Raw genomic sequence first — 16,461 nt, forward strand, 5'->3', positions numbered from 1 at the left:
AGCTGTTGCCAAAAACTTGGAAGAACACTATTGTCTCAATACATCATTGTATGCTGTAGCATTACAGCCTGCTGTCACTCCCAACACGTCAGATACAGCAACCCCTCTAATGCAGAAGTATGATGAGAGAGACATGCAGGACTTTCTCTCTGGAGACCAGGGTTTGTGTCCAGACTGTGGCCGAGAGTCAAGTGTGATTTGTTTCTAAGTTATGCTATGTAAGGAAACTTACATAGTATGATATTTTCCCAAACCTAACCAAAACCGTTTTTCACAGTTTTTCCTGACAAAGGACGACCTTTAACAGAAAAGGGGAGGGTCAAGAGCTTGTCTGTGATTGGCTGGACAGTTTGTAACAGGGGTGGGTGATTTATTTTCTTCACATTTTAATTGAATTAAAGTTAATCGACTGCTTCTCATTCTCTGTGGAGTTTCAGCTCCTTCTCTGAGGTTTTAAACTGATCTAGATTAAACAGACCTTTGTGAGCAACATGTCACAATTAAGAACAAATTTGCTGCCAAACATCATGAAATGAGCTCCTTATGTGACGGAGTTGTTTTTCCATCACCAGAGACTTCAAGCCTGTGATTCCTGCTGCAGCTGCTGTGCTTTAAGGAGGCTGACAGAGGTCAGATTACTTGATGCTCTTTTTAATGCTGAATGATTTTAATTAGACATGTGAGACACATCGAGACTGAGAAATCACGCCAACAATCAGCAATCCAAGAAATAATCAGCGTACGCACATGTCAGCGAGCCACACTGCTGAACACCGGCTTAGTCTGTGCTGGTATTTACTCCAGCTGTCTCATTTGTTTAAGCCTGTTGCACCTCATCCAGACTTCCCTCAGTCTTTATCCCCTCCTGCTATCACTGCCGAGGCAGAGGAGGCTGTAATATGTGCTGCTCAGCTGACAGGACAGACATTTTACTGGGATAGATGGGCCTTTGGTCTTTCAGAAGACTTCCTTTATTCTGTCAAGCACATCTTTATTGTCATTTTCAATAAGAACAAAATTACACTGGCACAAACCCAGACAATATCAGAAATATGAAGTGCAGCGCTGTAGCAGCGATCTTAGAAATACTGAGAGTACAACTTCTCTCACCACAACTCAGCTCCCATGAGAAACGCTCAAAGTTTCCCAGGAAGTCAAAATCGATGTTTAACTGTTCTTATCACATCCTATAAGTCTCTCTCGAGATCTCAACTACACAGCAGCATCAGGCCCAACAAAATCATTGTTTTGTAGGTATTTATAACACGTATCTATGCCAGTAAAAGTCAACGAGCCATTACATGGAAACGTCTTCCACCAAAACTTTATAGGGCACCTTTAAATTATATTCATTTAACTATTTAGTTGTATTATCTGCCAATTTTTTCTCCCTGTATGATGGTCTCGATGCACAGTCACCTTTAAGGACACTGGCTGTACAGAATCACAGTTTGTGTGTGATTATGAATGTTGAAATAAATTCCTCGAAGCACTACTGAGGACAAACAGCAGCCTCACTGTCCTCAGTGGTAGCTCCAGTGCTGATTACATTATAATATGGCAGCTAAGTTAAAGACAGTCTGTGGCCTTTGAGATAAACAAATGAAGGAAAATAAATAGATACAACAGGTTAAAGAGGGGGCGGCCTTACATGGATTAGAGTACGCATTTATTTCCCTGAATGAGGTTGAAATTTACCCATCAGCCACTTCATTTCAACAATGTCACATAAATCATGTACTTCACCAGTATTGCTCCCCCCCAAAAAAAAAATTGAAGAAAGTTGTCGAATAGATTATCTTTACTGAAGCAAGGAAATTCAGCCAACCTCTGTATTGGACCAATGCATGACTGCAGGTTTTCTAAACCCCAACTGACAGCAATTTGCCTCCTGGGAGAGGTGGAGGTGGAGGTGGATGAGGATGAGGATGAGGACGGTTGAACAGTGATGAAATCAGGGAGGGAAAAGGCAACAAAAAGATAAGAATGAAAATGAGAACTTGGCGGGAATAAAACTGACTGAAAACAATTTCTATACAACAATCAGTGAGGTGGATTAGGGAAGATCATTTGCAGGAATAGAAGTAAATTAAACATCGCTGGATGTTTGCTGCAGACACAACTGCAGAAAGCATGAGAAATGGGAAAAGTCAGAGGGTTAGCAAGTGTCACATAGAGTCCATAATGGTTTTTGTAGATGTAGATGATATAATCAGAAATCCTGCCTGACAAATAACTCGAGTGTCATCATATGTTAAGAAACGTTACATTTCTTTAGGATCAGTTTTCAATGTTACGTTTTGACAATGCTGTGGTCGGGTTAGTAACGCCAACACCATCCCATCCACCTCCTGACGTGAAAGTCAGCTCATACTCAGGTAATGTGAGCGTGATGTGGCAGGTGTTGTAGAAATATTAATATGATACCTATGACAGATTATACTTTAACATATCTGTGGTTCGCAGAAAACATTTTATTCTTGAGACTTTGGTGGAAGTGAGTGAACTTGCGTTTGTTGTTTCGGGCACCACTCAGCTCTGAAGTCTTAATCAGCTGCTGCTTTGAACCTCGACTCACACTGTGCAGTCAGCCTGTCTTGAGTGGGAAGAAGAAGAAGGGGGGAGTCGCACAGCATGTTAGGTTTCCTCTAGGCTGGAGACATACTGTTTGATTTTTCATTTTTCTTTTATATAAAGTCCTTTGAAGCATGCTGTGTGATACTGGCATTTGATTTGACTTTACTTGATAATCGATTAATTGTTTGAATCATTTTACAGTCAGTGGTTCCAGCTTCTCAGTGGGTCTTGTCTGCTTTTCTTTTTTCTGTCTCGATTGTAAAACTGAATATTTTGGGGAGCAACAGAACACAATGTTGCAATGGTCAATTTAAATGGAAACTTTCAGATATTTTAATGGCTTGATCAACAAAATGAAGAAAAAAAATCTGCAAATAAATCTGTAATTAATTTGTTTCAGTTTCAGCAATTGCAATAATTACAAGTGGGTTCATTTACAAGTTTGAGTCTCCATGTCTCACAGACACCTCTCCAACAATCAGAGCAAAATTTATAAAGTTAATAGTTTATTTATTGCATATCCATGCATATGCTTATATGCGCCCATATCCCAATATCCCTAACTAATATTGAGTAGTAGTAATACTTGTTCTGTTTTTTTTTTTTTTTTAAATCAAATAAGTAAAAATAACTTAAACTGTTAAAGATTGTGTAAAATGTGCTTACTGTTTATGAAGGATCGTCCCAAAAACACTGTTTTTTTCTTCTTGCTGCAGTAGAAGACGTAGAAAGAAATATTTTGTAAATGTATTTTTATATTTGTGGGGCTTTTTCATGGCTTTTTTTATGGAACAGGTGAAGAGTGATAGGCAACAAGGTGAAATAGAGGAGGGGGGATACACATGGAGCAAAGAGCCACAGGTTGGATTCAAACCCTGTTCAAAAAAAGACAAATGATAAAGCCTCTGGATGTGAGGAAAACACTCTGCCAACTGAGCGGCTTGGACAGTCCAATAAGATAAATGAACATCAACAATAAATATCAACAGGTTCTCTTTGTTTCCTGCACCCCTCTGGTTAAGACACACATGGTTCAGTCCTCACCTGCACTCACAGGCTGCACACACACTGATTGATTCAGGTGTTCAGTTGTGTTTTCCTACAATTAAGTCAAGTTAAAGGAACTGAGGTTTAAACTGAAGGACGAAGGAACAAATGTTGACTGAATGCAGCAAAGGTACGTTTGCTAAATGTGTTTTAATCTACGTTAAAACATGTTTGTGTTAAGTGAACTGGGGAAGGACTGAGGAATGACAGCTGCATGGAGGACCAGAGATTCACAATACTGCAGTGTGAACATCTCCACAAAGCAGTGTGTCATGTTGGGATTTGAGGCTAATATTTTAAAAAGGTGTGTCCTTCACATACAGAGACAGCCACAAAGAGACTCCAGGACTGAGAGCAGTCCTCCACCTGAGACTGAAGACACGTCAGTCAAGGTGAGCTCACAGGAAACAGGAAGTATGGTTGTTTTTCATCTTGTTGATTATGTAAATGAAATGAAGTTGATCAGAAAATACAAAAGTTCAGCAGCATGTGGGAGGAAAAAAGATTTATCCTTCATCAGGAGTGTTTTTAAAGAGTATTTTTAGGTTAAACAACAGAAAAATCTCTCAGTGGAAAGACTAGAAAGACTAAATATAAATGGCACTGTTATTCTCAGGTAATGAAGACGTTTTCTGTTTGTTATTTGCTGCAGACATTATAATCTCTACATCGGTGCAGATTCTTCTCACACACAGATATGGGTATCTGGTATAAGGATGGTGACTAATCTGCCGTTGTGTTGGAGCTGCAAACAAACAGGTCATTCAGGTTATCAATCTGAAATATGTAGATTTTTGTCAGTGCCAGTACATCACCATGGTTAAGTGATGTAGTGCATGAACCTGCAGGAACCGGCATCTAATGAAAAATGAAGCCCGGAGCTCCAAATATGCATTTGTTTTACAGCGCCGCGCCACGAAAAAGAGGCGAAGGCTGTTTCTAAAAAAAAAAGGTAGAATCTGCAGACGTGTGTTCTGCTCATTTTATAACAAAACACAAACTGGAGGCCGCTCTGGAGTACACAAAGTTTCAACTTGTGTTAATAATGTGTTGGAGCAACTGACTAAAGCACAGGAATGTGAACTGATGAGATGTTGACGTACTGTATGAGCAGAAAAAAGAGATAAATATCAACGCTCTATCTTCTTTGCACGTTCAAAAAGACGTCTCCTGTCCTGTTTGTTTCACCTCCAACAACGAGTGTGATGTCACAGTAGGGAAAATAATCCTGTGGGTTCATTTCCAGATACAATTACTGTCGATGTGTGCTGAACTATTACCTGTCATCTGAGGAACCTGTGAGCATGAAATACTTTCCTCATCAGCATCCGTAACTGCTACATGTAGTAAAAGGTTTGCAGCAGGTTGATCTGTTAGCTGTAACTTTTTGTGCTGTGGTGTTGCATTTTTTCCCCCATAAACAGCAAATAGTATGGGGGGCAACAAAATGCGTCTATCATGCATGCACCCTCTCTAGTGATATGTATGTGTATCATATTCATGTCCATTGTTCATCAGTAAACATTGCTTCCCGCCTACGCTTTCCACACAAGTCAGCAGCATTAATGCCACATTCAGGTCCTGTTTTGTCAAGTTGTTCAAAGGTCTGATGCCAGAAATCTGACTTAAATGAACTAAAAATACGTTGGAATCATCAGGCAAGAAGTAAATATATCCATATGATCAACCCGTCTACGTGATGTATCTACTGCAGCATTGGGAACGTAACATTTTGTACAACTTCTTTACGGGTGGACGAGGATGACTGGATGCACTTGGGTCTGTGGGACACACCAGGTGATTCCCTCCAGGAAAAAGGAAACATTATTCCTCAGATGCTTTTCAAAGGAGCCTCTAAAATAAGAGACGGGCCTCGTCAGCACAACGTGAAGCATTCAGTGTAGAAACGCAGCATGTGAAAGAAGCCGTCCCTGAAGTCGGGAAACAGACACACTGCAACTGACTTCTTACCTGTGACTCTGAAGATGTTTTCATGGATCATGGATTCAATATGTACAGAAATAGAAGATTTATTGCAATTAATCCTAATTTATGTTTCGCATGTGATTGACAGCATTAACTTCTCATCAGTGGCTCCTTCTGCTACATTTTAGGTTCATCTGTCTGCATTTAAATCTCACAGTCCTTCTGCACCAGATGGATGAAGTGTCTGGCTGTGACAGACTTGTAATGCCCGTTCTCTAATGTAATTCCCCCTCCTAAAATGTAAATCCAGTCATTACGTACTCGCTCCCTATGCTGATGGAAAGTTGGATGAAGTTTCTTAGTTTAAGATTTTTGGATGAACTGTCCTTTAACGCTCTGACACATTATTAAGCTTAGTTAAATTTTTTTGCGGAGGAGAGAGTGATCGCCTTAAGGTTCTCTGACAAATTATTTAAAAGCACAGAGCTGTGAAATACAAAAAGCTCACTTGATTAATGGAGCTGTCTGCTTTTCACTGATGGCCGGACCTCTGACTGACAGCAGCTTGAACACAGTAGAGCTTCAGTAAAAGATCTGTTCAGTTGTTAGTTGACTGATCAGGGGCACATTATTGATAAGCGATCAATTTTATTTTCAAGTGTGAAATTTCAGAATGGTGTAATATGCAGTATTGTTCTGTTAAACTGATGTTACTGTATTTCTGTGGTCTAATATTATGCTGGTTTCAAGTCCAGTAGGAACTCTCTCACACATGAGTAATTAAGGTAATTGCTGTATATGTGTTAATTTTTCTTTTCTTGGCACACAGTTCTTCTAAGGACTCTACTGCTGCTGAAATTTACACTCATAATAAGAAAACTAAAAGCCAATTGACCCACTAGTGTCCCTGAGTGGCAGCAGTGTTAATTAAAGTCCTCCAATACAAGAGTGTTAGATGGAGTAAACAATATACTGATGATCAAGGTCGTCTTAGAGCCGGTGGAGCTAAAAATGCGAAGATTGTCCAGTTATGGTGTCAATAAAACCAATAATTATCCTCTGGAGAGGAGCAATGTTTGCTGTAATTCTCATGAAATTAAAATTAAGAGAGATCCTGTGTACAAAGTTTTGTATTCAAAGGATTTAATAGATATTTCCAGTTTTCCAGATGGACCAGTGAGTTGGTTTAAGCTGCAAAAGGGAATAATAACTGGAGACTTTCCATCATAATACGTACCGCTTTTCTTGACAATCTGGCTGTCAAATGTTGAGATACCGTGCCAAGGACTACAAGTGTTTGACATACAGACGGATCAACCGCATTACACCAATGATGATTATCAGGCGTTGCCAGAATTAGAAAGCAAACAGAAAACACACCCCCCCCACATGGTTTCTAAATTCTTTTGTAATACAGATAACTGGGCAGCCTGATCAATGCCGATCTGGATCGTAAGCCTCCTGGTTCAAATTTCTTGCCAAGTTTGGAAAATGTGGCTGTAAGAGGGGGAAGGAAATCTAAAAATATGTTTGTTAACCAAAGTCACATTCAGATAGAAAATACAGGAACAACACAAACAGTCGGTGCATGTAAGTGCATGTTGCTACAGCTCAGTTTGAGAAAATCTGTCAAAACAATGCAAAAGTGTTTTTTAACCACTGGATGAGCTGCAGCGACAGTCATTTAACTCATCATTGCAATGACAGTTAACCAGTAATGTGCACTTAAGTGTATTTGATGAACGCTGCCTCCTTCAAATTATGTGTATATATTACTAATGTGTTCTCCTGACTGCATTGTGATTGGAAATGTAATTGCTTCCTGGAATTTTTTCCGTAGCAATGTTTCTTTCTTTTTTTTCAGTGCTACGTCTTAGTACCACCTGCCAGAGACCAGCGTCTGTCATAATTTGATTAAGGTAAGAGACAGACCGTTGTTTTACATTTAATAATAATAATATCATGCCATGTGTCATGCCTAGGAAACAACTGAGTAGATCGATTTGTCAGTGTGTGTTGCCGGACCTTCGTCATACGCTCGCAGTTTGGTCAGTTTAGCAAGAAAACTTAATTCATGTAGGAGACAGAACTTTTTACTATTTTAATAAGGGGAAGTAATCACGGTTGAGTTTTGGTTTCACAGTGGACACAGACAGCTGTCTCCTGGGTGACAGTCCTGGGCTTGTTTAACTCAACCATCGTCCTCACCAACTTCCTCCACATGCAGACTTTGTCACCCTTTCCAATAATTTACCTGACTTCCTCCTTTGCTGCCGTGATAATAACTATGGCCACATCGCCTAACAAACATAAGGATGGGTCGTAATAAGCTGATTTCGTAGTCAACCTATGTGGTCGTGCCTTAAGTCACTTGTTGACTTATTGAGTATTAAAGCAAGACAGCAGTCTTTTTGCTAACTTATCCCAGTGCTGTGAGTGTCTGACCAGAAGAATACAGCATTTTTAACCATATTTTAGTTGTTAATAGCAGATTGCAAGAATGAATAGCTTTGGGAAATTTATGCCTCAAGTTATTTTAGTATGCTAATCAATCAATCATCGTGTTTGTCTGTGCGTCAGCTTTGCTTTTCTAAACTTAACCAGATACAAACTATTTTCTAGCAAACCGTGTTGATTCAGTCCCTCGCTGGAGGACGTTGTTGTTGTGATAAAAGTTGAGTGAGATGCAGCTTTTTTTTCTTCTCCGGAGTCTATTTTTGTGTCAATGCTGTGTTTGTCACACGGTGCTAACGTCTGTCTGATCACGCCTGCAGACTGTGGTGGTTGTTGTTGTGCTCAGATCTCTCTGTGAGTCTCGGGAACTAAAAAGAGCGCAGCTGCTCATTGATAACAGACATCTTTGAATAAGAAAAGATGAACCTGAACTTGTGACCTTGTCTGCTGCCCTGCTGATCCTCATTTTATTCTCTTCTTCTCTGAATGCAGTCTGTCAGTGTGGATGACCCCGAATGTCTCTAGAGCCCATTTTGTTTTACATGCAGTACACCTTCAGCTAGGGTCAACCTTACAGAAACACATTGTAAATGCTGTAATTGAGCACTCGTGGGTATTCTTCAGTAAATACCCCATTCAGATAGTCAGGAGGTTTTAATTTAACAAAATGTGCAAATCACAGTGAGCCAAGGTTTTCCTGCAAATCCGCAACAAACTCATCCGTCTACTCGTACTGTCTACGTTTGCTGTCACATTAATGTGAAGCTTATGGAGTTCATTTTAATTATTTCACTCCACATTGTCTTTCAGGGATGTTTGTCATCTTCTTTCTCATCCTGCTGATGATTTTCACTCATCATTCTCAGCTCACAAAACGAGCACAGCTCAGGATTTTCATCTGGAAATAATGCACTCTATTGAAATCACTTTTACTCAGCTGTGAAGGATTATGTGCATTAGATACAAGTGAAAACAGAAAGTAGTCTGACATTGAAAAGTGGAAAGAAAGTGAGTTGGTTTCTTTTTTAATGCATGTTTCAGATCTTTAGATTCCTACAAGGAGATCTGTTCTATTCTGTGAATTTGTTTTTATTGATTTAAAGTTGTGCTATGTAGTTTTTGGGGAAGTAATTTTAATCGGAAGAGGAAAAATCTTCAGTGAGCCCATTTACATGACCACAATAATCCGATAACTGGGAATAATCAGGTTAATAATCTGATTTGACGTGTTTACATGTACTTTACATGAATGCAAGTAGCACTAGCGTTGCACAAGCTCGGTAGCTGCAGAGAGTATAAGCTGATCACATCTGCATCTGCTTGCGTTTTAACGACATCCGGTTTCTTTTACGTTTTTACACGTGCAGATGTAAAAGAACAAAAGAAAACAGATTAACGGTATAGATGCGCAGAATGAAACGGACTATTGGGCAAAAAAAACTAGGTGCGTTATCGGATTTTTCATAATCTGATAATGGCTTTTATCCGATAAAGCACATCGCATTATGCTGTTACCGTGACCACTTGAATAATCTGGTTTATTAGTGTGCATGTAAACAGGCTCAGTGATTGATTTTCATGACTGAATAAACTTACTAAACAAAGCAGGACCCTTGTAAGAAGCCACCGTCCTGTCTTCAAACTCTGTTCTGGGACCTTATTCCCCACACAACTTAATAAAAACTGACAAGTAGCCTAATGGACAAGGACTTTCATTAAAATTTATTTAACAAAAGGAAAGTTCACTCGAGGAAATGTGCAGCATCACCACATTTTGTTCTGACTGGAGGCTTAACGAACTGACTGCTGCCCAAAGATAAATGGGAGCTGCTGGGTTAACTTTGTATTCTTTAAGCATAAATAAGCAGAAGCATTTGTATATTTTGGCTCTTAGCCATTAAGTGATTTTGAAAAGTAGCAGCAGAACTTTTATAATCTATTCGATACCCCAACTGTGAGCCAGTGAAGCTGAAAGAAAAGAAGAACTGCTCTCCAGACTTCAGCCAAAGGTGTCAGCAGGAATGCGCGTGTGTGTGTGTGTGTGTGTCTGTCTGTCTGTCTGTCTGTCTGTCTGTCTGTCTGTCTGTCTGTCTGTCTGTCTGTCTGTCTGTCTGTCTGTCTGTCTGTCTGTCTGTCTGTCTGTCTGTCTGTCTGTCTGTCTGTCTGTCTGTCTGTGTGTGTGTGTGTGTGTGAGAGAGAGAGAAAGTATCAACAAGTTTGACTTGCTGGCTGACCAGCTTGCACACACATACTGAAGCGACTGTGGTTGTAAACCAACACTTACTCCTGTGCAAACATGCCAAATTTGATTTGGTGTGGATAATCCAGCCAGCGGCGGCCTGAACACGACATGTTAGAAGGCAATAAATCAACAGATTTGGCAGAAACTTGGTGCCTGGATGTCATTTGGCCTACAGATCATTTAGGTTTTGGCGATAATCCTGATCTGGGATTTCTGCCATGAGAGAGGATCAGTTTTCAACCATAGCGGTTACGTAAGTGTTATGTGCTGCTGTGAAGGGCTAATATACAGGCTCGCCGTGTGAGCTGCCAAACAGCACTGCATTTATCTGCTGTTTCAACTGATAATTAAGTCTGGAACAAACAGGATAAGTAAAGAGAAACTATGACGGCGGCTGCAGCTTTACAGGTTACACAACTATATAACTCTTGTTATAGAACCAGAGTTCAATTCCCTCACATTATGTTTCCTTTGCAAGTTGTCGTAGAGGTCAACTGTAGGAAGTTTAATAACCAGCAGCAGTCCCGAGCCAGCCCATGTCATAGGCTAGATACCAGACTTACATGTTTATGACCCAACTTTCATATCTGGAGGTGGAGGGGATGGTGTTGGAGTTAGGCGACAAGGCTGCAAGCCAGTGAGCGCAGTTCGAGACATTTCAACATTTGTAAGTGTGACACTACAGGATATTTTTAAGGAGACCTCGGGACAATTTCCAGCCGTGTTTGTGTTAATCAAAACCGGTGTTTTGAGCCAGAATGATCTGAGACATTCCCTCATTTTGGTGTTTTGATAGTTTAGTAATATAACTGGAATAGCAGCATAAAACATAGATGATACAAAACCTTAAATGAAAAGGGTTAAATTCTCAAGAAAATGATCAGAATCAATTATTCACATGAGATCAGTAGAATAAAATGAATTAATGTGGCAATTATTTTACCATTTCCAATGATCCTAAACAGAAAAATGGTCATTAAAATCATAGATTAGGAGAAACTTAAGAAATACAGTAAATGCAAATTCACCATGAAGTGATGTGATGAAGTATTTGACACAGATGTGGAGAAGAGATGACTCAGCACTTTCCTAAATATTGAGAGAAGAGGAAAGTTTGACCGGATCAATAACAGAATAAAGCAGGTCGACCTCCCTGAAGTGAACGGTGTGATAAATTAGTTCTCAAAGTGACACGATTATCTTCTCTTCTATCTTTCTGAGTCGGTGTGACATGTTATTAAAAAGTCAGCCTTTGGTTGATGAGTACATGATTTTAATGACATTTCTTATAAATGAATTCTTCACTCTGTGTTATAAGAAGCACTGAAACAAACTTGTTTTGACATATTGGGAGAGCGCTCCTTATTCTAACTGAGAAAAACACTCTGTCCATGTTCCACTTCAACCATAAGGGTTCAGTGCACAGCAGACTGCACCACAGCTGAGCTCCCTTGGAGAACAAAAACAGGACAAACTAAGCTGAGACCGCCAACGATCGCTCCCGGGTGGAACAGCATCATCTGGGTCTAGTACTAGAGGGTCAGTTGGGTCAAAACATTGGTGTCGCAGACGCTGGAGGTCCGCCTTGACTGTCTTTAACACGATGGGTCGTGGAGGGGAGGGTCAAAGATGACGCATGGTCCAAACAGGCTGCTGGCCGCAGTCTGGTCCAGGTCTAATTTAGGTTAAAGTGTTTGCACGAACCTCTGAATGCCCTGCCAGTGAGCCTCCCTGTGGCCACAAATAAAGCAGTTAACAGGATGTTCTCATCAACAGGTCAACAGCCTGCCAGAGAAACAGTGTGAGCAGAGGCAGAAACGAGCTCTCTGCTCAGAGAGGAGCTCAGTAAAAGTTTACTTCCGATTCAAAACAGGGAAAAAAATAGGACCCCAAAGTAGCAGCAGCATGAAGTGAAGACTCAATTTATCATCGGCATGAATTTCAAACGTTTTATTGCTCTCCTGCATGATTCTGTGTTGAGTTTTCATGTCACGTCTAGTTTTAAACCAAGCTCACATGCTCAGGTCGACCCAGATACATATATTTTCAGTACAATGTGGTTAAATAATCAGATTTTTAAAGATATGTCAGTGTTTTTCCTCGATGGAGATCTTAATGAGAGTGAGGAGGATGTGTAGCATTCGTCTCAGAACACCAGGCGACAAAAACCCCTCCTCAGGATGTTTTAATGCTCCCCTCCATGTCATTTATTGGCATTACTCCTGCTCAGTCACAGCTCCTGTTGACTAATCTGACAATCCAGGTCCAGCTCACTTTTGTTGGATTCATCTTGAAAGCAAAACAACAGAAACACAATCTATAGGTCCTCATTAAACTTCCCAGGATGCACAGTCGGTCATCAGTGTAGCGTGAACATCAAAGAGAATCATCCATCCATCCACCGAGAGCGCTGCTCCGACCTCCTCCTCGCCTCATCACGCACGTTAGCACTTTCTCTACCGCTGACCCAGAAACACTGAGATATTTCAGGTGTCTGTATCTTCACAGGAGACTGTGGGTACGTATGAGCTTGTATATGGAGAGTTTTGACTTATGCCTCTATAAAATTTAGCATTTACTTAACTCAGTTGCAGAGAAAAGGGTTCAAGAGTGTTTGTTTTTTGCAGCGACCGCAAAACAAAACTAAAATCCAGACAGCTTAAGGATGAGAGGCTTCTTTTAGTTCACCGTCAGGGATGATGTTACATCACATTTACACTCATTATGTCTTTCTCTGTCCTTCTGTAGCCTGTGCAGGGTCAGCTCTGTGCGTATGTGAGCTTCTATTTTGGATGAGGGAGGCAGAACATGTCCTTTTATAACGAGCTTCATCAGAGCAGGTGAATATTGTCGGAGCTTCCAGACTCAACACACACTGACGCACATCTAATGGCCTTTAAAGGAGTGCAGTGACCATTCAGGCTCAGGTCAACTTAATGTTGCTCTTTAATGTTAGCAGTATTGCAAATTAAGCAACTGGAGCAGTTACACTTTACGCTCATGTGCAACATGTCTGCAAAGGAACCAGCGCTTTCGAATGCAGGCGGCTGTTTCGACCTTGGAAAGGCTCAGACCAACTGAAAATTAAGGAGATAAACGAGGTGCACGCGAGGGTGACCAGACGTCCTGAAAAATTTGGGACTTTCCCAAATTAGAGGCGGTTGTCCTGAATCCCGCATCCTGTCCTAATTGTCCAGAAAATAAGAATAACCAGAGTTTTGATTAGTTATAGCCTAATAAAAGATTGTCACCCTGCAGCCGGCTCTGCATCGGCTACAGCAGTTCGTATCCTACATGACTCTTTTTTTCTTCTTTAGCTGTGTACAGTAGTGTTGTGGGTTAACGAACAGCGACTGTGGAAGGAAATTAAACCATCCATTGCTGACGTGGAACCTGGTGACCGTGTGACCACGCCCACCCACAACTCCCCTGTCCTGAGTTTCACCCATTCTCATCTGGTCACTACGGAAGCCCTGAGGGGCGAGAGAGAATTTTTTAATTTTTTTTCTGGTGATCAGTTTTCTAAGTCTGATCTGAAACATTTTCTCCCCTGTGTTTATGACTTGAAATCTGGTTCCTTAACTTCCTTAATTGTTTTTCCATCTGTGAAAACGTGATTTGAGTGATTGTTTTTTGTGTTTTTTTTCAGGAGAAAACTTTTTGGGGTTTTTAAATGTGTTTAAATTGACTAATTATTTTTTTCTGTGTGTGTAACTGAGTGTTTGTTTGTTTTTTGTGGAACTGAGCGAAAAAAAACCAGAGTGAATCATTTTTTTCCAGGCCAAAAAAAAAAAAAAAAAAAATCGGATGCATAAAAAATCTGATTTTCACTTGTTTTTTTGTTTTTTTTAATCCACCAGATCTCAACTCATAAACACAGGAGAGCATTTACTTTAGACCCGACTTATAAAATGGAACAGAGAAAAAAAATCCTCACTTCCTCCTCAGGGCTTCTGTAGTGCACACATGTATGGAAGGTAACGTAGGGCGAGGCAACGAGAGAGAAAGTTTTGTCTGGCGAGTTAACTGGACCATATTTAGGGCCTGAGTGATGACCGCAACAGTTTTGACTTGACTTGGCTCTGGCTAACTTTATCTTTGTTCAGGTCAGTTTGTCTTGGTAATAAAGCACAACCATGTTACCTATACAGTCAATGACGCCTCACTTTGATTGTTGCATATCAAAAACAATGAGGGTGGAGATGACTTTAGCTTTGCTGTAATTTTCGGATAAGAGTAGCAGATTTTAGCTGTAATGCAAAGACAGTTACTGAACTTCTAACCATTGGCAGTTGGAGGAAACTGCCTCGTCTTCAAAAAGCTAAAAGAGAATATAAACTATGTAATGACCTTAATCGTTGACTTTCACTGTCACAGCTCAATCTAATTTTTCAAAGTCGAGGTAGGAGAGCTCCCCAAAAATGTAATACATTTTGCAAATGTTGGATCAATGTAGCTGACCACAGGCCTTTGACTCACACTTACAATAATGTTAATGATGTACGCCGGAAGAAACACGGAGGCAGCACAAAGCTCAGGCCGTCCTTTTACAAACTACCATCACTCCCCCACACTGTTTCTATTTCTGCTCAACTGGCATTCGAGTGTCGGCGCTGCTTTGAGGATCGCCGTGCAGAAAATGACAAACTTGGCAGAGGGCTGGAATAATTACGGCAGGTTCATTTCACTTGTTGTTCAGTTGTTTGTAATGAATTCGTCTCACTGTGCTCGCGGATCATTTCACTCAACAGTTTCCAGGAATCCGCTTGTTTCAGGGTTTGTATTTGCTTTGTTTAAAAGGTTTAAGGCACGTTTCAAGTGAAATGAGCATTATTAATGTTTTGGACTGATGGTGTTTGTGAGTAGCACAAAAAAGAGCTACATTTATTTAAGTTTCATGTCTGTCTAGACATAATATGTTGTGAAATTAGGGTTCTTGTTCCTTTACAGGACAAGTTCACCCAAAAGTGAAAAATCTGTCATTATTTCTGGAGCTTCACAGCGAAACCGCGTTGCAGCCTTCTCCTAAACAACTGAAGTAGCTGGAGACTTATTTTAAGGCGGAAAAAACAAAACGGAAAATGGCTCCATGTAGCTTGTCCTGCATAATCAAAGTCTCCAGAAGCCCAGGGTCATTTAAAGACACATTTAATCTACACCCTAGATCTGATATGGATGCACGGTCGGGCTTGTGCACCCATATCAGATGGAGTGCACGCTAAAGCTTTTAACTCAGCAGCTACAGCAAAGATTTTGTCTTGAAAATGATGTAAATCACTTATGCGACTGTTGGGTGTGTAGTCATTTAAATTACATACTTTCAAGGTCTTGGTTTGATTTATTCTGGATGTCACTCACCATTCACTATCATCCTTTTTTTTTCTGAAATAAGGTCCCATGGTTGTCCACTGGAAGGGCGTGACTTCACCTGTCTATATCATGAAACTTTGGAACTGTGATGTTTGTGAAAATGCCACACCGTTGCAACTATACTTCAAGCATACTTCCTCAATAAACACCTTCATATGTGGCTGAGGATACATTTTCAGTTTTTTCATCAGGGTCTGAAAGAGATTAATTAAAAAAGTTTGTACTTGTTTGTTCTATGGGAGGTAAAAAAAACAACATTGAACCCAACCAGAACCCTGTAATTACAATGCTATGGCGTGTAATTCTCCCTCACTCTGTCTCATCATTCCCTTTTTATTCACAGCATGAACACAACGCAAGTAATTTGGACAAACATGAATGAGAGCATCAGCCCAGAAATGGTTGGAACAGGAAGTGTGCACGCATGCAATTCAGAGATAAAGTGAGACCCAGAAGCAGAATGAAGCATCCTTTCATCACCACGAGGGACATGTTGCATCTGATCTGGACTTATTATAAGTCTGTGTTTCTGCTCCGCAGCGTATGAACCAGTGCTGCTCAACCTCAGCGCCTCACAGAAGTAAAGCAAGAAACAAACATTTGATTTTTTTCTCTTATTTTCTTGCTATTTTGCTCGATTAATTACCTCAAACCTCTCAAACCTGTACCCACCAGCTATCTAGGTGTAACTTAATACTGCAAATTAGCATCGTTTCATTTAAGCAGAACATCTCAACAACAAGACAAACTTCATTCGGATCACATGAATCATATCTCAGCCCCTCCAACGCGTTCTCGCAGGCTGCCTGGTGGGTTTCGGCCCCCGAGGCTGGGAACCTGCTCTG

At 40.5% G+C, this 16,461-nt stretch overlaps 1 long non-coding RNA gene across 2 annotated transcripts; it reads left to right on the top strand.

Annotated features, from left to right (window-relative positions):
- The first annotated feature begins 3,666 nt into the window (after positions 1-3,666).
- On the top strand, positions 3,667-16,178 carry LOC141009917 (uncharacterized). 2 transcript variants are annotated; one of them, XR_012180161.1, is made up of 5 exons: positions 3,667-3,754; positions 3,948-4,016; positions 7,415-7,469; positions 12,995-13,086; positions 15,639-15,776. It is a non-coding gene; the product is annotated as an uncharacterized lncRNA (long non-coding RNA). The 2 variants fall into 2 exon arrangements; XR_012180162.1 differs by lacking the exons at positions 12,995-13,086; positions 15,639-15,776 and adding an exon at positions 15,960-16,178.
- Positions 16,179-16,461: the final 283 nt, after the last annotated feature.

The sequence above is a fragment of the Pagrus major genome, chromosome 15 (genome assembly GCF_040436345.1).
Source record: "Pagrus major chromosome 15, Pma_NU_1.0".
Lineage (NCBI taxonomy): Eukaryota > Metazoa > Chordata > Actinopteri > Spariformes > Sparidae > Pagrus > Pagrus major.